Source organism: Leptinotarsa decemlineata, unplaced genomic scaffold (assembly GCF_025532065.1).
Source record: "Leptinotarsa decemlineata unplaced genomic scaffold, Ldec_3_MD MMD2_tig00001393_RagTag_RagTag, whole genome shotgun sequence".
In the NCBI taxonomy this organism is placed as follows: Eukaryota; Metazoa; Arthropoda; class Insecta; order Coleoptera; family Chrysomelidae; genus Leptinotarsa; species Leptinotarsa decemlineata.
The window spans coordinates 2942617-2968962 of record NW_027412562.1 but is presented as its reverse complement, the minus strand read 5'-3'; the positions used below and the strand labels follow the sequence as shown (position 1 = coordinate 2968962).

General features: G+C 34.9%; 1 long non-coding RNA gene across 1 annotated transcript in view; it reads right to left on the bottom strand.

Annotated features, from left to right (window-relative positions):
* Positions 1-18771, bottom strand: part of LOC141482587 (uncharacterized) — a 62715-nt gene extending 43944 nt beyond the window's left edge. Inside the window, exon 1 of the long non-coding RNA XR_012465603.1 lies at positions 18603-18771. This is a non-coding gene — a long non-coding RNA (uncharacterized lncRNA). The remainder of the gene's footprint in view (positions 1-18602) is intronic.
* Between the last annotated feature and the right edge of the window lie 7575 nt (positions 18772-26346).

Below are 26346 nucleotides of genomic sequence, written 5' to 3'. Positions count from 1 at the left end.
GGAAGTACAAGTACTGGTTGTGGCGGCTTCTCTTCCTTGTGGAGCTCTTGCTGTCTTCTAGCTAAAGCCTGCTCTACCATCACTTCGGAGAAACCATTCCTTTGAAGATCATTTTTGATGATGCCTAGTTCCTCTTCGAGACCTTCCCTTGTATAACAGAGCCCGAAAGCACGGTCTAGTAGAGTCATGATGATTCCTCTCTTAGTCGATTGATGATGGTTGGATTTCTGGTTCAGATACTGTCCTGTGTGACTGGGTTTTCGATATGCAGATGTTTCCCATTTAGTGTCGGTCCTCTTCACCAATACGTCTAAGAAAGGCAATTCGTTGTGGACTCCCTTCTCCATTGTGAAAGTGATGGAAGGAACTCGGGGTTTCTTGTGGGCTTCTTAAGTGGCCAGAGTTTCAAACCACTCCATATATATTAGCTATAACCGGTGAAAGTGACGATCCCATTGCCAGTCCCTCATCTTGCGTATAGAATTCGTCCTTCAGTTGGAAGTATCGGTAAGTTTGTTCTATTTTTCAGGTCCCCATCTTCAGATAGCTTCTTCTGTATGATTTGAAGTGCTTCGATTGACTTCGATTTTCCCTAGTAGCTAAAAGAAATGCCTTTAATTTTCCACAAAAGATGTTTTACCTTGCAATGGTTTAATTATTGGTAGTAAAAATCTGGACAAGTTCTGAGTGGCTGAATCTCTGGAGCTAATGATCGGTCTGAGCGGAACATCCTTTTTGTGGATTTTGGGTAGTCCCTACAAGTAAGGAGGCTTACTGTGGTGCGGTGTTAGCAATGATCTCTCTTTTTTCGAAAAATAGACTGGTACAACTTCCTTTCAATTGATGCAGTAGGGTCTCTTACGATCTTCGTGTATTTTCCTTTCTGAAGCACCTCTTCTATCTTCTGTTCGTAGAGATCAGTATCCATCACAACAGTAGAGTTTCCCTTATCTGCAGGTAAGATCTTGATGGTGTTGTCTCAACGTAGCCCTTTCAGGGCTCTTCGTTCTTCATTGCTGACGTTAGAAGTTGGAACTGGTTCTTGATCTAGCTGTTCTCTGATTTTCCATCTGAATTATTCTGCCTCGATCTGATCCATAAGGAAACTGGTGGTTTCTACTGCAGTTATTATTTTAGAAGTTTTAGAAGTGGGCACAGATGTTGGTGCAATGGCAAAGTTTAGACCTTTCCTCAACAAAGATTCCTCTATGTCCGTGAGCGGGCGGGAACTCATGTTGATGACGTTGTTGGCTTCATAGTTGTCCTGTTTTCGTTTTGCATTTGGGCATTGTTACCTCACTAACTTTCCCCACTTCCTGTTGTGGGTATTCTCCATGACTTGTCGGGCCTTCGAGCACGTGCTTTCAATCTTGGCAAAGATTGGTTCATGATCCTCTTCCAAGGTCTCTCTTCTTATTTCTTCAAATCGTTCTGTGGCATCCTGCATCAGACTTGACCTCTTCCAACGGTGGTAATTAATTTTAGACCTTATCAGTGCTCGGCTGGCGCTTTCCAATTTTTCAGCTTTTATCGATATTTCAATTTTTTTAATTTTTTGGGTTTTTCGTTTAATAAAATTGTTATTTTTGGTTAATCTTTATAATTTTTTTCAGGGATTTCAAATAAATTTATATTATATTAGACAATGGAAGTTCGAACTGATGAAAAAGCTCACATCTGTTTCGAAAATGTTGATATTACTCTCAAAAATCTACAAGGTGAAGCGGGAACCTTCGAAACAATACAAACGAATTCACTTTCGTTGACGACATAAAAAGATTCGAGATACCAGATGCCAACGATAAAGATTTATCGAGACCCGCAATTAGGAGCACTTATAAGAAATTTGCGAAATCGCAATAAACCAGACCGAGACCTGAGCGATCGTCGAAATCTTTTACGAAATGTAACAGTATATAATTTTTTTAACATTTGCAGTAGCACGATAAGAACCCCTATTGTCTGGATTATTCGACCGTGACTATTTGCTAAATCTATGAAATTGCTCTGTATTCTCGATCATTATGTAACTGAAATTACCGCTCGCAGAGATGTGATTTGCACTGTTTTCGTTGGCACGTGCTGTGTCAGTTGTGTCACACAGGGAGAACAACGAAACTTTATAATGAGAATTATCAATAAATGACCCACTAGAACAGGGGTTCCCACTTTGAGAAATATTGGCGTACCACCAGACCTAAATATTTCAATAAACGTATAATATTCACTCTTCTAAAAGTCTTCAAAAGCTTTTTTATTTAAATTCCTGAGGAAACTTTTTATTTAATGGTTAGATATTTGTTTATCTATAACATGCTTATAACAAAGGAGGAATGAAGAGATTATGATGGTATTAATTTACAGTTTTATTTATTACTCATAGGTCTAAAAACATACAAATGAAAAATTATTAAAAAGTCAGCAAAAATTAATCATCATACAAAATATGTATGCTTTCTTCCATTGCAGCTGCTGTTCTTTCCGTGGCAGCTGGTATTTTTTCCTTAGCAGCAACAGCTTTTTCTTTAGCAGCGGCAGACTTTTCTTTAGCAGCGGCAGACTTTTCTTTCACAGCAGCTAACGTTTTCATCATCATAATTTTTTCCTCATAGTATTTTTCTTTAATACAATTTTTCCGGTCAAGGAAAACCTTATAATTAGCTGCTGCCTCAGATGTATATAACAACTTCTTTCTTGATGCACGAGGAAACTTTGTTTGAACACAAATTTTAGGTGTTTCCTTTGACGTAGAAGGTTCACACTCCAATTCAATAGGTGTAAACTTATCAATATTCACCACATCATCAATTGGATTTGTTCGGTTTCCTTCGCTTGAATCAAATGAAATAAGATGGTCTTTTCCATTTGTATTGAATGTAAAATCTGTGCAGGATTCTTTAATATTCAAATGACCTTCTATCGATACAGGTTTAATTGTTTCAAGCACCTCTCTCGAATTCATTTTTCGGATCCTGCACCACCAGTTCTACCACCAGTTCCATTTTGGTGTCTGTTGAAGTCACCCTGTTTCACTTTTGTTCTTGACCTTATATCATGCCATGTCTGAAACACATTTGAAATTGTTAACTATCTACTGATCAACTATGATATACTTCATACCTTTCTCAAGGATTTCCAATCTACCCTCACTGTGTACTGTAGCTCTTGCCACAAAATTTGAGCATCTTTCTATGTAAACTCATTAGAAAACTTTCCACGGATTTCCACGGATGAGACACGGATTTTTTTAAGAATTCCAAAAGCAGCTGTTTTTGTTCTGATGAGGCATTACTTTGTCTATGCTTTTGGTTGACGATCATCATGAATACTATCGAATATTTGAACACGTAATTAATATTTTATAAAATTATAAGAAATAGTACGATGTTCATTAATCTATAATCGTAGACTTTAATTAGCCAGAAACACATAATTTGACATAACATTCAACATTAATGCGCTGTTGCCAAGAATAATTTCTCGTGCGAATGATTACGTTTCTTACACTTTGCGAAGGGTGGTCAATAATAATAATAAAGCATTTATTGCCCAACAGTAACAACCATTTACAGAGCAATTTAAGATGACAATATACAGGGTGTTTTTTAAACACATGCTAATATTCAAGGTGGTAATTCTTAGACCCATTTTAAGAAAAAAACTTCCTGTGGACGTATGTCCTAAACGCCTTAACTTTTGAGATACAGGGTGGCAAAGTTTTCAAAAATAATCAGTTTTTTAATAATAACTGAGATAATTTTGTAGACATCTCTGGCATATTTGGTACATATGTTCCATGCCTCAAGGCGCATTTTCTGATGCACACAAATTTGTATTTTTTCAAACAGTGACATCCCTACGGGTTTCGGATTGAATATTTTTGGGGAAAAAGTACTACGCCAATGCTTTCTTCTTAAAATGAAATCATTTTTAAAATTCTCATTTATTTTTGAGAAAATTTGATCTCCTGGTATTTCTTTGTCCGACGCATGATTTTCACTCAAAAAAATAAAAATCGACAGAAAGCAAATTAAGAAATTAGATCAATTCTAAAATGAATGAAAATCTGAAAATTGCTTCATAACGCATTACCAATTCCCTAATAATATTTGAAAACATAATCTGCAAAAAAATAAATTTTTCACAAAAACGAGTTTTATTTTATTTTGTGACAGTAAGTCTAAACGAATAGCACAAATTTGTTAATTAGTAATAATACCAAAACTGATTATAAAAATTGTTGGAAGTGGCCACCTGCACTTAGTATGCATGCTTCCGCCCTTCTACGCATGGAATTACGCACCCGTTCGAATATTCCCGGCGTATTTCGTATAGTTTCACTATACGAGGCAACTATTCGCTCTCTTAAATCTCCTAAAGTATTAACGGGAGTTTTATACACAAGAGTTTTAAGGTGACCCCATAAAAAAAATCTAAACTGTTGAGATCGGGGGATCTTGCTGGCCATTGCTGAGGTCCTCCGCGACCTATCCAACGATTAGGATAAACTGTATTTAAATGGTTTCGGACAATTACACTGAAATGAGCAGGGGCGCCATCGTGCATTTACCATATTCGATTCCTTAACGCCCATCAAGGCGTCGTGGTAGAAAAAATGGGCCTATTAGATGATCACCTATAATTTCTGCCCATACATTAACCGAAAATTGGTGTTGGAAATGGGTTTCGGTTATTGCATGGGGATTTTCTTCAGCCCACACATGATTGTTATGGAAATTTTGAATGGCATTCCGAGAAAAATTTGCTTCGTCTGTGAACAAAATTTGTGTCTCAATCTGCGGATTTAGTGCAATACTTTGTAGATACCACTGACTGAAGTTCACACGCTGTGGAAAATCTCTGGGGAGTAATGCCTGCATTCTTGAAATATGGTATGGGTATAACAAAAAATCAACCAAAATACGCCAAACAATTTGATGACAAATATCCAGAGTTCTAGCGATCTTCCTCGTACTCGTCTCAGGATGTTCCTCAATTTCTTGCAGCACCGCTTCCTCAATTTCAGGAGTTCTTACTACACGAGGTCTACCTTCCGGAGTCCCTTTCTTGAAACTACCAGTGTCCCCAAGTCGACGATGAATATTTGAAAAGGTTCGTGCCTGATAAGGCACGATTAGGATATCTTTCCTGATAAATGCGCCTGGCTTCTGTTGCATTACCATCGGCAAGGCCATATACGTAATGCATTTGCGCCATTTCCGCATTCGTATAATTTACCATATTTACTGATATTCAGAAAAACAGCGGACTACCAAAATAACTTCAATAACACTTCAAAATCAATCAAAACGCGCTGTGACAGTTTTTAACACCAACACCTTACTTTAAACCAACATCAATATTAGCTACTGACGTTTGTACATACAGAGAATTCACTTTTTATTGCTATGGTGGGTATGCTGGTTTTTCTGCTTTTAATCTTTAAAAGAAATCACATATCGACAAACTCCATATTTCCAAGAGGTGCAGTAAATTCTGCTACACGTCATTTATTCCAGGATAACTAAATTTATGTTTTCAAAAATTATTAAGCGGTGCTGCGTTATGACGTAATTTTAATTGAGAACAGTGCATCTGACAACAAACAAATACCTTTTAGATCCTCAATTATTTTGCAACAAATCTGATCTCTTAGTTTGCTTTCAGTCGATGCACGATATCGCTTCAGATTTTTAAGGAATTTATCCATAAGTAAAGCGATTTTTAATTTTTTGAGCGAAAACCATGCGTCGGACAAAGAAAACCCAGCAAATCAAATATGCTCAAAAATGTATGGAGATTTTAAAAATAATTTTTAATTCAAGATAAAGCAGTGGCGTAGTATTTTTTTCGCCAAAAATATACATTTCAAAACTCGTACGTACGCCACTGGCAGAGAAAATTAAGAAAATTGTACATCAGAAAATGCGCCTTGAGGCATGGAATATATGTACCAAATATGCTAAAGATGTCTACAAAATTATCTCAGTTATTATTAAAAAACTGATTATTTTTGAAAACTTTGCCACCCTGTATCTCAAAAGTTAAGGCGTTTAGGACATACGTCCATAGGACGTTTTTTCCTTAAAATGGGTCTAAGAATTACCTCCTTAAATATTAGCATGTGTTCAAGGAACACCCTGTATATTAAGTTTACTCCTAGCACTAATACATAGAGATCTCAGCGTTATCATACGTCAAGAATAGCAAGTAGACCCTTCGCAGTGTTGCGAACGATCGAAGTTGCGAAGGATCTCAAGAATAGCGTTCCTGCCCCAGAACATACTCTGGAGTTGCTGGATTCCATCCAGAAAAGAGCCATCCACCTGATTGGAAACGCGAACATCACGTGCAGCCTTGATAGCCTGGAACATCGAAGAAAGATTGGAGATTTGTTTCTCTTCAGAAGATACTTTCAAGGGAGGTGTTCAAGTGACTGTTTGAGAACTCTTCCATCTGGAGAACTGCCTTTATGTGAAATAAACTTCCTGAGAACGTTTTTCCAAATGGATTTAATCTTCAGCGATTCAAACCCAATGTGAATCGCTACTATCGCACAGGCACCGCTCTGAGAGCGCCTTAAAGATTTTCCTGTAGTGCTTGTGTCTACCAAGGACTCCAATAATCAGAACAACCATCTTGACAGAGTGATCTGGATAGAGTCTACGGAGTTCGAAGAGAAAATTTCGATATTTTATTCATTTTTCCTCCTCTTTTCGGACGAAATTCGTCTCACCAGGAGCTGAAAACTCCACGACGAATGTCGTCTTGCCCTGGTGGTCGAGAAGGACTACATCAGGCTTATTGGCTTGCATGAGTCTGAGGGTGGGGAACGAACAGTTCCAATAAATTCGGCACTTCTTGTTTCCTACAACGGATTCCATGTTCCCCGGAGCGTAGGTGTCTCGTCAATTCCGTAAGAGTGCCGCAGATGATAATATAGCACTCTTAGGGCCGCGTTATGTCGATGGATATAGGCCGAGACCGCATATGCTGGACATGCTGAAAGCAAGAGCATCCTGGTAAGCGATGATGAACCCCTCAGTTTCCGACTTCAGCTCATTCGACCCGAGGAAAGCAAAAGTCAGGCGCTTTGATAAGCCAAGGTATTCAATGTTATTGGATAAAACCCCATGCATTGGATTATCCTTGTGTTTTTTTTAATAGATCGCGTATAAATTCATCCGTTCAGTTGATTTCATCACAGCTATGGCAATTGAAAAGATAATATTTTCAGGAGATTAGTTTTTAGGAAAGAAAATCTGTTTGGTCTTCCACCCCTTCATATAGTTACAACTTACTGAGACATACTGTATATGAACATCAAGTAGCGCAAGTAGATCCCTGTTTCGCCATCGCCAACAATTTCGCATCGGATGTTGAAATCAAATGACGTCTGACCTACTTGGATTTGATAAGACATGCACCGGGATTGCACGGCTTACTAAGCTCGCTATTCCCTAATAAGTAATGCACGTGTGTGTTCCATTGTTTTGTTATGAAAAATGCACCTGATGCAGCACGTGCTGAACAATCGCTAATGGATACTTGCATCCAGCGAATCGAAATGAAATTAACGCGATTTTTCTCACTACCGTGACTAGAGAAACATCTGCGAAAGGAAAACAATTTTTAGATAGCTGCGATGAAAGTTGTAATTGACCTTTCAAATATACAATTCACAGTTTTTATGCTGAATCAGGAAATTTCCTATTGAAAAGACGTTTCAGTTTCATGTGATACAAATAATTCATTAAAAGACATGAAATTTCTCAAATTGGAAGCTTAAAATCATGCTGGACACATTTTTGCAAATCAAGATAGTTCCGCTCCACCAGAATTGAATATTAATTTCGATTTCAAAATCACGTGCGAATTATCTCAAAAAACTATCTGATGAATAGATTCTCTACAAAACTTGTTAGTTCCATTTCAGGTAGAGTTTCCAAATAAACGATGAATCAAATCATCTAAAGACCAGTAAGACCCCATAGGACCGGTAATTTCGTATGTAAACAGTCCGGTAAAAGAACTAGGGATACGTCTTAACAACTTGTTCAAAAATATTACCAATTTCGCCCCCTCACAGCATTAAAAATTCACTGACTACAGTAGAAAACACCACATGCCAGGTTATCTGATTTCCTTTTCAAGAAATAGTGGATAAGTATGTTCTCCAACATACCGTACAACAAGTGTAAGCCCCTCATTTTAGACATATTAGATCAAGGCAAAGTAGACCATATCGCTTTCTTTGAAGTTTCAACAGCTTTCGATGTGTGCCTGAATCAGAGCTACCTACAGTTCAACAACAAATTCACAGGATTCAGGTTTCCCAAATGGGCTCACCCCATAGTCCACTTTTAGCAAACATATTTATGAACAACTTGGAAACCACTATAGTAAACTCCGACCTGGGTAAAAAACATATTCATTTTTGGTACAGATATGTAGACGCTATTCTTGCCTGTTTCAGAGGTACTACACGACAGCTGACATTCATGAACAATCTCAATAGCAACATTCAGTTCACACTCGAAACAGAGATAGAGAAACAGATGAATTTCTTAGACCTGGCCATTACACACAATCAGAATAAATTCGAGTTCAATGTTTTCAGAAAACTTAGCTATACAGACATCACCATCCCAAGCGATTCTTTCCATCAAGACAGTCATAAATTAGCAGTCTACAACTCAATGTTGCACAGAGCATTCGCACTGCCTTTGTCTGCAGACAATCTAGCTAGGGAAATTGATACAATTACACAGATAGGTCATAATAATGGTTTCAACGCAGATACTATCCAGAAGTTAGTCAGGAAACAAAGCCGGAAATTCACTCACAGATTAATTTTCTCTCCGGTTTTAAAATTGGCACATCCGCATTGTGAACTGTAAATTCAGGTACTCAATCAAGTACCTGAATGATATATATTGGCGAATGTAAAGAATCATTGTTAGTTTATTGTAAGAGTTTGAGAATGTCCATATAGGACGAAACTGCAGTAACGTTTGTTACAATTAAAAGTGGTAAAAAACATTTTCATTCTAATTTCATTCTAAAGGAACAATTCGTTCAGGGCAGTTTCAACTCCCTACACTGTAGGTTAATGGACTGACACTTATCAGAAAACAACTGCTCCCCTGGCTAGTCTTCAAGTATGCCCTTTGACTATATGTGAAAAGTTTTCTCTCCTTATGAGAGGGATTGGGAAAATTTCGGATATGCGGTTGATTACCTCGTTCACAGGCAGATGAAGCGATGACAAACATGTCGTTTGTTGTCCGCTTCAGCCTAGTTCGAGGAATGATACTCTGAAGGAAATCGATTTTCAATTATCGAAAATCATCGACTTTATGTTGATGATAGACACTACTGTTTGATCTCAAAATCTTGCTTTCGAAATTATTATTTTTTTAGGTGAATTGAGAATCTTGAATTTTAGTATTTAGCCTAGAGTTGCCAGCTCTGAAACTTCTACAAGAAAACAGATTGTTTTATGGCATTATTTTTATTTTTGTTAACTAATCTTGTTTAAGTTATTTAGTTTTTCATTGTTCTCAAGGGTCTCCCAATAGAGGTTTTCCAGTTGGAATTTTAATGCATGGGTTTCTAATCCACTTATCCTAATAAAATTCAATATTTTCGAATATCTTTACCATAGCAACACGTATATTTAGGCCTTCTTTCACGTAAATATTGTAAGCTACATATAGCTAGATTTTCAATTCTTTAATTGTTCCTTGTATCCCTTATCTTGGAAATATTATGACCTTTCCTACCTATGTTAATCCGAGCCTCTCCCCACAATGACCAAGTTGAACCACTTCTCCAACTACCGATGTAAAATATTGCAAATCATATCATTACGTTTCAAACCTTGTAAGAGTACAGTTAGAATAAATCTTGTGTTGTCTACAGTGCCACTTAATTTTCTCATTCCATCTTTTCACAAGAGTTAATGTAATTCTTGTGTGCATTAAGCATTCACAATCACGATAAAACAATCGTCGGTAAAAACAACTACCTTGCACTGACCAGTGGCCAATCAGCCTGAAACCGGTCTGCAAGTGTGTTCCAATAATTGAGAATCTATTGCGGCAGTTGTATCGTCAACAGCATATGCAGGAATAACTTTAGTGAAGAATCCTGCACTGACACCTGTCGGATATAATCCATTGCCCTTCGTTGTATTAGCCAGGGGAGTGGTTGTTTTCTGATAGGTGTTAGTCCATTAACCTAAAGTGCAGGGAGTTGAGACTGGCCTGAAGGAATTGTTCCTTCAGATGATTTAATTCATAGCCAGTCTTCAAGTATGGACTATATGTGAAAAGTAAACGATGTCTGCCGCGGTTATATAAACAATTTGCAAATGACGTTATAATAGGGGAGCCCAAGTGGGTATTTCGGGATTTACTAAAGCGCGGCAGATTAATATGCAGGGGGATACCTTGTACCCGGTTAAGTACCTCCACCAAATATGAGCCCCATATATAAGGCCGCCTGTGAGGGATAACGGATCAGATTAGTAAAAAAAAATTGATCATCAGAAATTCTCGAGCGCGTCAGATGAAGGTAGGGTGAGTTAATAACCTGCTAAAAAGTGTATATTCCAGTAATCTGACAATTTGAGAGTGACGTAAAGAAAGGGAGGGCAGCAAAGTTGTGAAAAAATAACGTCATTTTGACATTCTTGAGTGCAGCTACTTTTTTTTATTTTGAAGAAAATAATTCAAGGATAACAAAAAATATATAATCTGACGATTTCCGCAAGCCAAAATAACAAAAATTCGTCGATAGAGTTTATTGCGTGCAGCTGTGTGATACCTACATTTTCCTCTCCGAGTTTCTATTCCTCTATTCTCTATTCATTTTTTCTCTATCTATTACACTCTCACTCCGTCCCCACTCTGAATTCTGTCAAGACGCCATCACAGCTGATCAGAGACTCGTTCGTGATGAAGATGATGATTAATTAATCAATCAATTGATGGATGCAGCCGTTACTACGTAGTAGGAAATCATAATGTAGAAAAGAGAAATTAAACTGTCTATGTTTTTTACCATGTTGTATAAGTTTGAAAATGTCATTATATATTGTATAAATTTGAAAATGTCCTTATAGAACGAAACTGCAGTAACGTTAGTTACAAATAAAAATGGTTAAAAACATAGAAAGTTTCATTTCTCTTTTCTTTATTCATTAATCAATCAATTATAAAAAATTACTTAAGTAAGTAATTCTACTTAAAAAACACTCATTTATTTGCATGCTATTTCCTGAGCTTTTCAACTAATTAAGTTCAATAAATTAAAAAAAAAATATTGTTTTTGTCAGATTAAGCGAATCCCTCTAGATAATTGTCAGATTATGAGACAGCACGTCTAAAACATGAAGATGAACCATATATAACTTAATCTGACGCGCTTGAGTATTTCAAAATGGCGAATTTTTATGCACATTATGATAATGGCCGCGAGTTTGCGTCAGATCGAAATCGTCAGATTATTTATTGGATGAGAGCTATTTTTTTGTTGCACCCCATTAGAAAATCTGATGCGCTCGAATAAATTTTGTTTCTTTTCACTTTTAACCCTTACGTACAGCCACCAACATCATGCAAACGATCAGATTAACATACCAACATTATTTAAAATACGTAGGACATTGATGCTATCAATATCTGACGCGCTCGAGTGTGTCCATGCAACAGTATTTTTTTACATATCTAAAAATCTATAGCCGCTTCCCCCACCGATGAAAAGGTATATATTATATAACATTTTTTTCTTCGTATCATCTAAGCTTTGCAACCTAATATGTCTCAATGACGCTCGAGTAAATCCCCATTTTGCATTGTGGGCTCCCCTGCTATTATGGAATTGAAACAGACATCATTCACAGGATTGCTACACAATATAGTATATGAAAGAGGTAAAATTTCACTTACATGGAACACTGTCATCCGCAGTGGCGGACATCCGATGTTTCGGAATGAGACACTTGTCTTATTGCCTCTTCAGTATCAATCTGGACAACATTATGAGATGAAATGAACATGATCATGAAATTACGACTTTATGTTACGAATGAGTTAAATTTACTCAAGACATTGATAACAGTACGTAATATTCAATAAATTTACGCTATTTTTCGAACGAATGTCATTATCCGCCACTGCAGGTAATGAAGCGACTCAGAAGCATATAAAATCTTTCGTCAGGAATACAAAGTATTATAAACCCGCCGGAACCGCTGTGACGAATAATAACGAAATCACAATTTTTTTAGAGCACTCTGTTAGCGTTTTATATTCATAATGAATATTTTTCAACTTCACCATAAGGAGTATAGGCGGCCCGGAAAGTTATCAACTCAACTTACCCAGAACACTTGAATAATGACTTCACCAATCGATTCAATTGACGGCGAGGAAAAATATTATTGATGAAATTCCCAGCTCAACCAAAGCAAAATGATATTGCATTTTGTAGTGTATATGACGACCTGTTACAGAGAAGGAGGAAGCATCTCGTACATCTTCTGAACGTAGCAGATCTAAGCCAACAACAATATCTGGCCGGCATAACGGCGAGGTAGGTGTATTCCTTTTGTAAGTAATGATTTTGTACGCGTGTTTAACAAGATATTCCGATGACCTGACCCGAGAGCTATTGCAGTAGACTTTTGCATCTTCACGGCACCACGCCTTGTACAGCTTCCGCAATCCGTACCAAGAGGCCTACGGACTCGAGCAGGCCCTGATTATGTGGATCGCGGTCCTAATAGATAGAGTGAGCCCGACAGTGGCGTAGGGGCGGAGTTTGAGAAGCGTGAAAGGATAGGAGGGTAGGTAATTCAATATACAGACTTATGTCACACCCCCCTTCTTTTCTTCATTTCCTTATCTATTTTTACAAAATTCTAAATATCAAATATTTTTTTGGGAAAGAAAGTTTTTGGCTTTCTACTGCTCCATCTTGATACATAAAAAAGGATGAGGGAATCTTCCAAAATAGGTGGATGAATATCATTACGATGTCATCGATGACATAAGCAGATCAAGCTTATTCCGTGACATTGAAAATTCGTAATTCATGAATGTAATTCTATAATGTTATCCAATTTGGTACTGAAGAGCCTTAGGGCAAGTGTCTTAAGGCGAAACATCGGTGTATACCAGTGAGGGTGACAGTTTCCATGTAAGTGCAATTTGTTACCATTCATTTCAAGTAAAACTTATATGAATGATATCTGATTTTATTCCACAACGAATGTTTGAAATACAAACCGAGTAGAGAAAAGTATCTTCTGTATAATTCAGTGTTCATATAGAAGAATTTGTTTCGAAATAATTTTTTTTCTTTCGTATAATTCAATGTTTATATGAAAGTAGCTGTTTCAGGAGGACTTTCTTTCAGTTTGTGTCTGAAAGTTACTTATTTGCATGATCTACACATCCATGTATAGAGTTACTTATTTTCAAATTTGATTACTTCCTTCCTTTCTTTGGAAGACTCCCTCATCCTTCTTTTTTTTGTATCAAGATGGATTAGTAGAAAGCCAAAAACTTTCTTTCCCAAAAATTAATCACTCCTAAAAAATATAACCCCTTCAATTCAAATAAGATTCCTCTTGGCTGGGATTAAATCAAATAGGTGAATGAATATCATTACGATGTCATCGATGACATAAGCAGATCAGGCTTATTCCGTGACATTAAAAATTCATAATTCATGAATTAAGTGTGTGTCTTTTCTATAATGTTATCCAATTTGGTACTGAAGAGCCTTAGGGCAAGTGTCTTAAGGCGAAACATCGGTGTATACCAGTGAGGGTGACAGTGTTCCATGTAAGTGCAATTTGTTACCATTCATTTAAAGTAGAACTCATATGAATGATATCTGATTTTTATTCCACAACGAATGTTTGAAATACAAACCGAGTGGAGAAAAGTATCTTCTGTATAATTCAGTGTTCATATAGAAGAATTTGTTTCGAAAGAATTTTTTTCTTTCGTATAATTCAATGATTATATGAAAGTAGCTGTTTCAGGAGGACTTTCTTTCAGTTTGTGTGTGACAAGTTACTTATTTGCATGATCTACACATCCACGTATAGAGTTACTTATTTTCAAATTTGATTACTTCCTTCCTTTCTTTGGAAGATTCCCTCATCCTTTTTTATGTATCAAGATGGAGTAGTAGAAAGCCAAAAACTTTCTTTTCCAAAAATTAATCACTCCTAAAAATATAACCCCTTCAATTCAAATCAAATATGTCCACGAATAGGCACCATTTGAGGTAACGGGAAATTGCTTTCAACTTCAGGTTGGCCCGAAAATGACGTTTGATTATCGAAATAAACAACATGTATGTTAGGATATTTATGAAATCTACATATTTCTCACATGGTCCTGTCAGTTGGCCTACAAAATCACCCAACTCAACTCCTTTGGACTTTCTCATTTGCGCTCACTCAAAAAGCATTATCTACGCAACTTCCCTAATAATAGAGGAGACCAAGCGGGGATTTCAGGATTTACTGAAGCGCGGCAGATTAATATACAGGGGGATACCTTGTACCCGGTTAAGTACCTCCACCAAATATGAGCCCATATATAAGGCCGCTTGTGAGGGGTAAAGGATCAGATTAGTAAAAAAAAATGATCATCAGAAATTCTCGAGCGCGTCAGATTAAGGTAGGGTGAGTTAATTACCTGCTAACAAGTGTATATTCCAGTAATCTGACAATTTGAGAGTGACGTAAAGAAAGGGGAGGGCAGCAAAGTTGCGAAAGAATAACGTTATTTCGACATTCTCGAGAGTAGCTAATTTTTTTTTTAATTTGAAGGAAATAATTCAAGAATAACGAAAAATATATAATCTGACGATTTCCGCAAGCCGTAATAACAAAAATTCGTCGATAAAGTTCAATGTGTGCAGCTGTGTGATACCTATATTTCCCTCTCCGAGTTTTCGTTTCTCTATTCACTTTTTCTCTATCTATTACTCTCTCACTCCGTCCCCACTCTGAATTCTGTTGCCATGACGCCATCACAGCTGATCACAGAAACTCGTTTGTGATGAAGATGATGATCTATTAATCAATTAATTGATGGATGTCGCCGTTACTACGTGGTAGGAAATCATAATGAAGAAAAGAGAAATTAAACTTTCTATGTTTTTTACCACTTTTATTTGTAACTAACGTTACTGCAGTTTCGTCCTATAAGGACATTTTCAAACTTATACAATGTATTGTATTATATTATATTATATATCGTATGAGTTTGAAAATGTCCTTATAGGACGAAACTGCAGTAACGTTAGTAAAAGTCGTAGTAAAAAACATAGAAAGTGTCATTTCTCTTTTCTTCATTAATTAATCAATTGATTATAAAAAAATAAATTTTTTGAGCATTTTTTTAAAATTATTTTCTTATAAATACAAATATTTTACCCTAAAGACCAGCTTGTCCATAGGTCACTGAGGAAACATCTCAATACCGCCAAACGGAATAAAAGCGACTATACGGAATAATCTACTGGTCATCAATAAAAATACCTATTCTTTAACAGACTTGGAAACGAAACCTGAGGTTTTGTGTAGCGAGAAGTGCTCAGAGGATAAAGACGAAGGAGCAAAAATAAGAAAAGATCGTTTTTCCCCCCAAGGAGACATCTGCCAAACGAAATCTCAGACATGTAGTCCATTACACCCAGACTAATTCCACTAAACAAGATAAATAAGTGGTTGATAGTGCTTTTTCGTCTTTTTTTTGTAACACTTGTATCGATTCATTTATTTTATTTTCTCACTTGTGAATTAGACTGATTTCATTGCATTACTATTATTTTGTTCTTCGCTGAATCAAAGTTCAATGTCTAAATCTTTCAGTTTTGCTCACTTGAATGTGAGACCTCTGTTCACTGGGTTCGATCAACTAAATGATTCTCCTGCCCAGTGAATTCAGATCCTACACGTTGAAAAACTTTAAAATAGACTCAAAGAGCATTTATTTGAGTAGTTCACTTTCCTCATGCTGACCATGGCTCATGCGTTTACACAAAAGATTTGGTTACTGAATAATAATCCTTTTTGAAATTGTCTGTATGTAATTTCAAATTTTATTTTTTCTCGAAGGTTGAGTTTAAAAACAGCTCTGCTGACACTCCACCTATTCACCTTTTTTTTTTCTTTTTTTTTGTAATCTGTATGTTCTTACTTCAGGTGAATAAAGATGATTTATTATCATTATTATTTATTTGCATGCTATTTCCTGAGCTTTTCAATTAATTAAGTTCAATGAATTGAAAAAAAAAAATTAAAAAAATATTGTTTTTGTCAGATTAAGCGAATCCCTCTAGATAATCGTCAGATTATGAGACAGCACGTCTAAAACATAAAGATGAACCTAGTATATCCTAATCTGACGCGTTTGAGTATTTCAAAATGGCGAATTTTTTTTGCACATTATAATAATGGCCGCGAGTTTGCGTCAGATCTAAATCGTCAGATTATTGAATGAGATATAAGGAACACATAGCACACTTAAAATATGGAAGACCTGAAAAATCAGCAGTCGCCCATCATATTTTGCAACAAAACCATTCCATTGACTTCAGTTCATTAAGATTAGTTAGACAAGTTAACAACAACAGACAACTAGATGCCTATGAGAGTGTAGAAATAAGTAAACACAATAATATTATGAATAACTATGTTGGACCTATACCAAAGAGCATACTATATAGCTTGTCAAAATAAAATAAATGTTGTTGGGTTTACTGATTACTACATAAGGACACATTGCAAAAATAAACTCGGATAGGCAATATTGTGAAATTAATTTTTATATAGCTGAAAATTGTTTTACATAAACATATATTGTAAAATAATAGATAAGGCTAAATTGTAAAATTAATTTAGGTTGGTATACCTCTATGGTTGGTACGCCTGGATGGTTTACCTGTATGAGTTACCTTTATTGCATAAATAGGTTTAGCACGCACAAGTTCTTAGTTTTAATCTTCCTCTTTGAAGATGATCACTTGGTGATCGAAACACGTGTCGAGGTGTTAAAAATAACGATTTGGTGTCGGGAAAAAACTCCAGTGACTTTGTTTATATTATAAGATAACAATTATTAATGCGTGCACAATCACAAACAATCAACTGAATATCGTCGGTTTGTTTAATGTTCATCTATTGTCATGAGTTTTCGAATGTTCTGATGGTTATTTTGCTACTCCAAACGATTTTTATGATTTTGGTGTGTTACATTTTCATAACAAACGATCATAAAAATCGGTCCAGTAGTTCTTGAGATAACTGGTGTAACGAACACGATTTTGCGACATTTTTTTACAATAAAATGCTAACAAAGATAGTGGTTTTCTTCAACAAAATCGATTTTACCCTGCAGGTCATAACGCAATCAGCTAATTAATTCCTCAAAGACAGGTGAATACATTCATTCAGAAATATTTATTTCATTCAAATCGAAACTCTGTCATATACAGCTATTTCCTAATCTCATTGATATAATTACTTTCTGCCTTGAAATATTGTTTTACCATTGCGCTCCGGTTTAAACTAACTGTGCAATTGTTAAGATTAAATCCAGCGATGCAATTATTAATATAACTGATATTGTTTGATACAAAAAGCACGACAAAGAATTTCTCAATTAGATCTAAGATACGCATTTTCTATGCACATGAAATAAACAAAGCTTATTACGACATGGAGGTTAATTATTCCGAATGAAACAATTCAAAGATTATAAAAATGTTTGCAAATGTTTATTGAAAAAGGAGTGTGAACTGAAAATAATAGAGAATGATTTCAATATTATGTAAAAGCTATTTTCCAGGACTTCTGGTTGTGATCTGCAGGTTTTCGTGCCTGACGTTTCGTGTACCAATGCGTTACCAATGCGTTCCCAATGCATTTTTTGCAAATAGAAATCCTCTTTTGGCAAGGAATATGTATGAATATCACTGGAGTTCTTGCACAACACCAAACCGTTATTTTAACATCTCGACACGTGTTTCGATCACCAAGTGATCATCTACAAAAAGAAGATCTTCCTCTACGTAGATGCTTGTCTTAGATCTATTGATAGAAAATTGCGACTATTAGTCAGTTTTGTGATATTCATAAAGACGAATTCCTCCAACTAATAACGTTCCTTTCAAACAATACATATTTCCCGTTTAATGATAAAATGTATAAACAAACTTTTGGTACTTCAATGGGAGCTAAGATAAGTCCCATTTTGGCAGCATGTGTCATGGATGACCTGCTAGATTTGGTCTTACAGGTACTCTCCTTTAATCTCGTTTTCATTAAAAAATATGATTTTGATTGTCAACTTGGCGGGAATTCGATCAAAATGTTAAAGAAAACGAATTTCTAAATTGTCGACGTTATGAAACTCTATTGCTTCATCTTCAGGACTCTGAAGTATAAGAACAAGACATATTAAAATGGAAATTTACAAAGCAGTTCTGTTAGAAACAAAATAAATTATGTAATGTAACAATCGTTAAAAGTTTCGAACACTTCACAAAAAACGTTGATGAGTACTTACATTTAGGGCGGCTTTCCGAGTTGAAGTGTGAAGTGGATAATTTCGACATAAAATATAAATACGTACACAGGTTCCTGAAAGACGTTAACACAGACACGAAGGGATTAACAATCTGAACTGTTCTTTATAATTAAAAAAAAACAAGAAAGAAATGAGAATTGTATTTGGAAAAAGCAGTCGGGTAATGATTCCAAAGTTAGTTATTGTTTGATTTTTTCTATTATATTGAAATATGAGGTGTGTAAGTTCTCAATATCCGACCTTTTGTAAACGCATTTTGTTCCATGTTTTGTTATTTCAATCATTTCGTTCAGGAGTCTTTTTTTTATTTAGTATCGTCTGTTGCCCTATAATACTGACTGACTCAAAATCAAAAGTATGAAGGGACGATTTGCGATGTTCTACAATTCTAGTATGATTCTTCATTGTTTTCAGTGGGTTGTGTATATTTTTATAATTCCTGCTATGTTCAGTAATTCTTTGTTTGAGATACCTGCCTGTTTGCCCTATATATATATATTCTCACATTCAGCACATGGTATTTAATAGACAATATTGGATTTCAGGTCTTTTGGTGTTTTTGTTTTTAGTCTCGTGAATAAATGATTTTTATTTGTATTATCAGATTTCATACTAATTTTAAAATTTTTATTTTCTAGAGTCTTGCATAGTTTTGGTGTCAGACCTGCTACATATGGTAATTTGAAATATTTAATGTTCAACGGTGTTTTTTCTTTTTTTTTGTTTATTTGTTATGTCTGAATATACTAATTTTTCAATTGAAGATCTAGGATAGCAATTCTTAAGTAACATAGTTTCTATTAGTTTGAGGTTTTGGTTTTTAAAATTCGCATGTGCTAAATGTGTAGCCCTGTATTTGAGATTGTTGATGATTGTTTATTTTTTGTGTCATTGGGTGGATAGAGTGGTAGTTTATAAATCTTTCAGAGTATGTTGGTTTATGGCACCAATCAGTTATAATTTTGTTGTTAGATTTTATCAGCAAAACATCCAGAAAAGCAATTCTATTATTTTTTCTTCTTCAACGGTGAACTGAAGTTTGGGATGATAACTATTGATACTGAGGTAATCAGAACACGAGTTAATACTCTACTCGTAGATTGGTATCGTAAGCCTATCAGTTCTGGGAGGTTCCTGAACTATTGGTCATACCATAAGCAATCAACGAAAATCAATTTGGTCAAGCAAATAAAGAACCGCATTTTACAGATGTTCGATCCTTCTTTTCACTTGAAGAATTTAAATATACTTTTCCTATTAATTACCAATATTTAGTACGTCAACCATTGACGTTCAAATCAATAATAACAACCAGTTGGATAGAAATCTTATTCACCTCTAGTTCCTATGTTTTTCTCTTCTCTACCATACATCAGTGATCAGTGATATGACACATAAGTTATGCAGAATTTTCAAAACTTTAAATGTAGAAATTTATTTTATATGATTTTCATACCAGAAATAATTTTGGATTTTCATTAATATAATTCATAACATTTTTTAATATTTTGAAACAAAGTTCCAACCTCCCTATGGCAGAGTTTTGCTTTCAATTAATAACACTTCTTCATTAACTTTTTACTCAAAACTGATTAGGTGTTGTCAATTCATTAATTTCAATTTGATGCAATTGATATGGGGTTTACTCATTGATTTGCTTATATAACAGCAGATGTCCCTGATCACACTTGCACCAGTTCTCATTTGTTCCATAGTTTCAACACAAACAAACTTTTTTCAAACTGAAGCACATGACAGCTGTCAGTGTCAATTGTATGTTGTCTCTCTCTCTCTCTCTCTCTCTCTTTGTTCTTCAACCACGTGGCTTTTACCGGCAATCCATAATTTCAAAACAAATAACGATTTTCAGTAATTCGACGATCTTCTTTATATCAGTGAGGAGTCATACTCTTTCAATGTAGTGACTTGTTCTATTGTACTGACATGTTTTAACATTCTTTTCAACGCGGCCATCCTTACTAACAGTAAATTGAGCCCTTTGTAATAATTTCATATTGTACTATGTTATAGAATAGACTCAGAGAAAACAGTAAAAGAAAAATATCTTCAACATCTCAGGAAAATTCTTCGATGGAACAAAGTTTCATCACCCTGTACATGAACAAAAGTGCAGTTCTCTAAGCGGAAACAATTTCAGTAACTGACAGAATTTGCACAACATTATCAATAAGAAATAATATTGTATCTGCTGCAGAAAATTGGAAGAAACCTAATAATATTGTTATAATTAATTAGAAGTGATGAAATGTTTGAAAAGAATAATTCTAAACAGCTTCCTTAGTTACGAACATTGAATAGGTAGATTCAATTAAGGTACCTATTTAGACATAAGTGAGGTTATAGAAAATTTGTAAATATATAAAAGAGAAATGTAGCTAATTTTAGAAGTGAATATCAAAATTGTAGGTTAACTAGTGTTAGAAATATGAAACTTTCAAATTTGAAGTGTGGCAATTAGTAGTGGGTATCCAAAGAAAGTAGGGATTATTCAACTTTTTTGTATTCTAGTAATAATAAAGCATAATTGAATGAAGACTAACATTACCTACCTGAAAAAACCAATCCATCGAGGAAGAAAATATTTTGACGCAGAGTTCAGATTTCCAAACGTCATTTCAGGTGATTGTCATCAAATCAGTACATCACTTCACACAAAAAAGAAACCAGATATTTACACCAACAATATCCAAAGTTCGAACTTGTCACCGAATAAATATATATGCATAAAAATATTTGTCCAAATACACAATACATTTGAAATTATATTCATGAATATATCTTGCATTTCTAAACAACGAGAATGCGAATTGTGTTTGAACTAATACTTGACGTTCCCACAAAATAAAGTGCGTTCCGTATTCAATTCACCGTTCAGGTTTGGCATAGAACATATTTTTAGGAAAGATTGATGTTTTGCGAACTTTTATATATTTTCATCCTTTTACACTTTCATCAAATTGTTCTATATTCATTTTCGATTGTGTCTCCTCCAAAAATTTATCCACATGTACATCGTGTTGTTTCCTGGTAAGTTATAATTATATTTGAGCAAGAATCCACCTGAGGTGGATAGTTGATATATATATATATATATATACATACATATATATATATATATATATATATATATATATATATATATATATATATATATATATATATATATATATATATAATATATAGTTTTGTTGTCTCTCTCTTTGCTTTTCAACCACATGGCTTTTACCAGCAATCTATGATTTTAAAACAATAATGTTCCTTATATCAGTGAGGAGTCAACTTCTTTTAATGTAGAGTCTTGTTTAATTGTATTGACATGTTTCAATTGTTTGAATGTAACATTATTTTCGACACGACCAACCTCACTAACATTCTTCGTTAAATATGATAATGAATTTTATAGTTTTTCTTCAACTCTCGGCGCGGCATTAGCTGGGTTAGTTGTTTTTCCGTTGGATATATGCCTCACGTACCTACAAGGTCGTAGGTCCACATGAGAGGCAAGGGGTAAGGTGTTTTCACCTGAACCTGGAGCATGTCATATGCACCTCTCCGGAAAATTGATCATTATTCCGACTCCCACCCCGGAGTATGTGTTTGTGGAGTTGTTTCCTGGCTCTGTCTGCAGGTGGCGCAGTGAACATCCCACTGAATCAACTGCAGAGAGATTCTATGACTAGCTGGAATTATATTTGTTAGGTCGTGATTCTCCCCTTTGTCATGAACCAATTGTTCTTCTTCTACAAAAATCACTCAAAAGGGTAAAGGAGCTGGGCTCCAACCTGAACGAACTCAAGACGACGTGCAGTGTTTGGTCGTGATACTCATACGGGTCACACCGTTCTGAAGAGACCATGCCCGGTACTGATGATGGTGCAATCACCCCGAAACCGTCTATTGGTTGGATGGATCGACCAAACGAAATTAATTTCTGCTTTTCATAGTGGAAAATAATTTGCGACGAATCTTTCAAGTCAAAGACGTTGCACAGGTGCCTGATGGTTTTACTTCAACTCTCTGCGTGGCATTAGCTGTGTTAGTTGTTATATTTCCGTTAGGTATCTACCACACGTACCTACAAAGTCGTAGGTCTGCATGAGAGGAAAGGGACAACCTTTAGCATGTCATCATGCACCTCTCCGGAATATTATTCATAATTATGTCATTGTTCATAGTCCTGTATTGGAACACTCATAAACCATAAACGTTGCACTAGATATATCAGTGTCACCATTAAAGTGCGCACCATGTGGAAACTTTATCATTTAACATGACTGGTGCAAAATTTCGATCACTTGGCTATTTTCTTAAACAAACGTCAGTTTCTTCAATTTTGAAAAAGCAGACACAACTCAAAAACTGCAACGGTAAGGATCACGTTGAATAAAATTTTTAAGTAGATCTTGACAAACAAAATGCATGCTATGGTAGTGTCAAGTTGTTGATTTACTTGTCAAATTTTTAACAGTTTTTGTTGCAATAATGTTGTCTCTTCAGGAAAGAATAGAAATAGTTTTATTTCTCTATTTTTCAGATTGTTTCTTGTTTATGAGTTTCTCTCAAGTAACCACTACTTTTGGAAAGTTTTACTCCTTATTGGTTATCCATCCTAAAAGGTCTTAAAAGGAATCGCTAGATTTTAAAACGCGCCCTTGTCGCTTATACTATTAAAAGCAATTTCTTCCTAGGTTGGCCATCATTCTTAGAAACATCTTGTCAGTTCAGAATGATTTATCAGCCAAGCGAACAGTTTAATAATTTAATGGGAATCTGTAGGTGAACCTGTGATATTAAAGCCATAATATTCGAGAAATGCAATAATGTAAAGAACGATATTATCGAAACAATTATGGCGAGAGCACACATAAACACGTGAAATATAAAAAGTAATCGGCCTCGCCTTTTCCTAAACCAGAGCGTCTGCCAGAATCATACCTAACGCATGTACGGGGTGTGTGCTGGAAACACATTCAATATGGAATTTTGTGATGAGGACGGGTTGAACGCCAAAATATTTCAGAAATCCTTATTCTATGCGTTGATCGAAAAAAATAAGAAAGGGATATGAAAGTCGTCATGACATATAGCGGTCTTTTTAGAATCACAGATACTCTATAAAATAAAGTAGAAGAATCTGAAGAAAAACTATATTTGAAAACTATAATATAATGATAATTTATTCAACAGTTAATTATAATACAGGGCCTGTATCCTGTGTGTGAGTGACGAACAGTTACAGAACAATTAAAAAACAGAAAAATGTTCACAATTAAAAACATTAAGGGCCAAAAATATTCTGATTCAGATATCGGATGAAATAAAATAAACATTTGTAATTCACAGTTTTTGTATAAATAAAAACACAACGATAAATCAGGCAGTTGAAGCCACTGATTAAAATACACTTTATATAAAATAAACACAATAAACATCTGGAACCTCTGATAATAGAATGGAGTTAACATTCATAATTCACGGTTTTGTATAAATAAAAACCCTACAATGAATTAGGACAATAAGGAATCACCGAATAAAATACACTCAATATGAAATAAACATCTGAAAATACAATCTTTATATAATTTAAAGTATTCAACATTTTTTTTACTCTTCTATAATTTCAAATTTTTCTCAGTTTTTTCAAAGAGGGTTCAATTTTCAACATGTCTGGCAGGTAATTGAACAATTTCGGGACTATGTAATTGAAACTTTTCTATAAATTGATGGATGTAGAAAAGAGAATTGAAACCACGTTTATTTGTAACTTACGTTACTGCAGTTTCTACATTACTTCTACATTTAATGTAGAAATTTGAAAATGTCCTTATAGAACGAAACTGCAGTAACGATAGTAACAGATAAAAATGATAAAAAACAGAAAGTTTCAATTCTCTTTTCTTCATTAAAACTTTTCTGTCCGACAGTTTTGCAAATTTTTGTAAAACAAAAGCTTGTGAAAACGAAACAAAAAACTTATAATATAGACAAATAGGTGATTTGATGATTATGTTGAAACCTGTATCTGTTTTCCCATTAACCAGCTGTGTTAGGACATAATTCAACTGAACTGAGCAACTGAAAATTTTAATGGAAATAGACTATGGGGTGTGAACTTTCATCAATGCAATCTAAGAAAACCCGAGCATTTGCTGAAACCCGGGAACAAAATATGTATTTTCAGAGATTTCGGTCACAAACATGTAACGATCACCAGATATAAAGCTTTTAAGATCCAACACCAGATGGTGTTGACTCACTGCTTTGTTATTGGGCTTTGTAACGAAACGTTATATTCTAATAATATCATTTATTAATAAAAAAAGAGAGAATCTATACAGCAACTACAATTTTTCTGCATAAATGATACCTACTCAATAAGTGAGCAAACACTTAATTCGAGATAAAATGACCTTACTTAAACTACATGAAAAAAAATATATATTCAATTCCATACAAGAACATTACGAAAAGCATATCACACTTAAAATTTTGTTATGGAAATGACAAAATAATACTAAAAGTAAACATAATAACGAGAACATTTGTACAGTAATTTTTTTTCATAGATGATACATACTCGATAAGTGAGCAAACACCTGTTTCAAGATAAAAGTACATTACTTATCTAGGTACCTAATAAATATTCAGTTCAATACAAGAACACCACGAAAAACGTAATACGCTTGAAGAATATATACATAGAAATGACAGAGTATTTAAAAAAAGTAAACACATTAACAAGAACATTTTGAAAGTACGAACATTTTGGAATAAGTAATAGTTATGAAAATAAAAATTAAACCCGTGCATAAAGTATCAAAACGGCGAGTATAAATAAATATTTTCATTCAGAATAATTGTCTGATATCAATGATTTAGGGCTCTTTATATAAGAGATCGCTGAAACAATCACTAGTTTTATGATCCATTTTTGGGCCACATTAACTTTTTCTGCAAAACAATCACTAGCACTCCTGTGTGACTGTACTAGCAAGATTATTCTTGTTTGTCTGATGTTCATAACAACTTCAAGACAACTGAAGGAAGGAAAAACCTCGATTTTTAGAAAAGCTGTTTTATGCATTAATCCTATTTTATTTGCCGTCTATCGTGAAACCAAAGTATTCCACCGATATTGCTGAAGGGATTTTAACCTTGAGGAGTCCTATAATCGGCGTTTTTGAGAAGCTCGACTCTGCCTATCTACTACACCAAACCCAAAATTAGTGGTCTGGGAAGAAAGAAATTTGATAAAGTAGCGAACTTACCTAAAATTTATTTGATGATTACTGGCATCTTCCTGTAGAAGTTTCTCATATTCAAATGTATCACCAGAAACTTGACTTTATTTGATGTTTTTTTCAATATTACATTTATTCCTTTATGAAAATTGATTATTATTATGTGTACAACGAACGAAATTCGGTGTGATTTGAAATGGGGTACACATTTGGAACATAATATACCTCTGAAACAAGACTCACCATGTATTGAAGTCCTCACTCAAATTAAACGTCACTTGTTACTATGACAAATGCCTATCGCAAGAAGCATCCTCAACCACTTTTTACGAAGCGCGCTGAGCGGCACTTAGCGTCTTCAATAAAGTGCGCATTACACCGGGATTATTTCAGTAATTGGAAAAATGAGCTGCTATAAATCTCAAATCTTGAAGCCGTGATGTGCTCCTCTGCTTTTTATG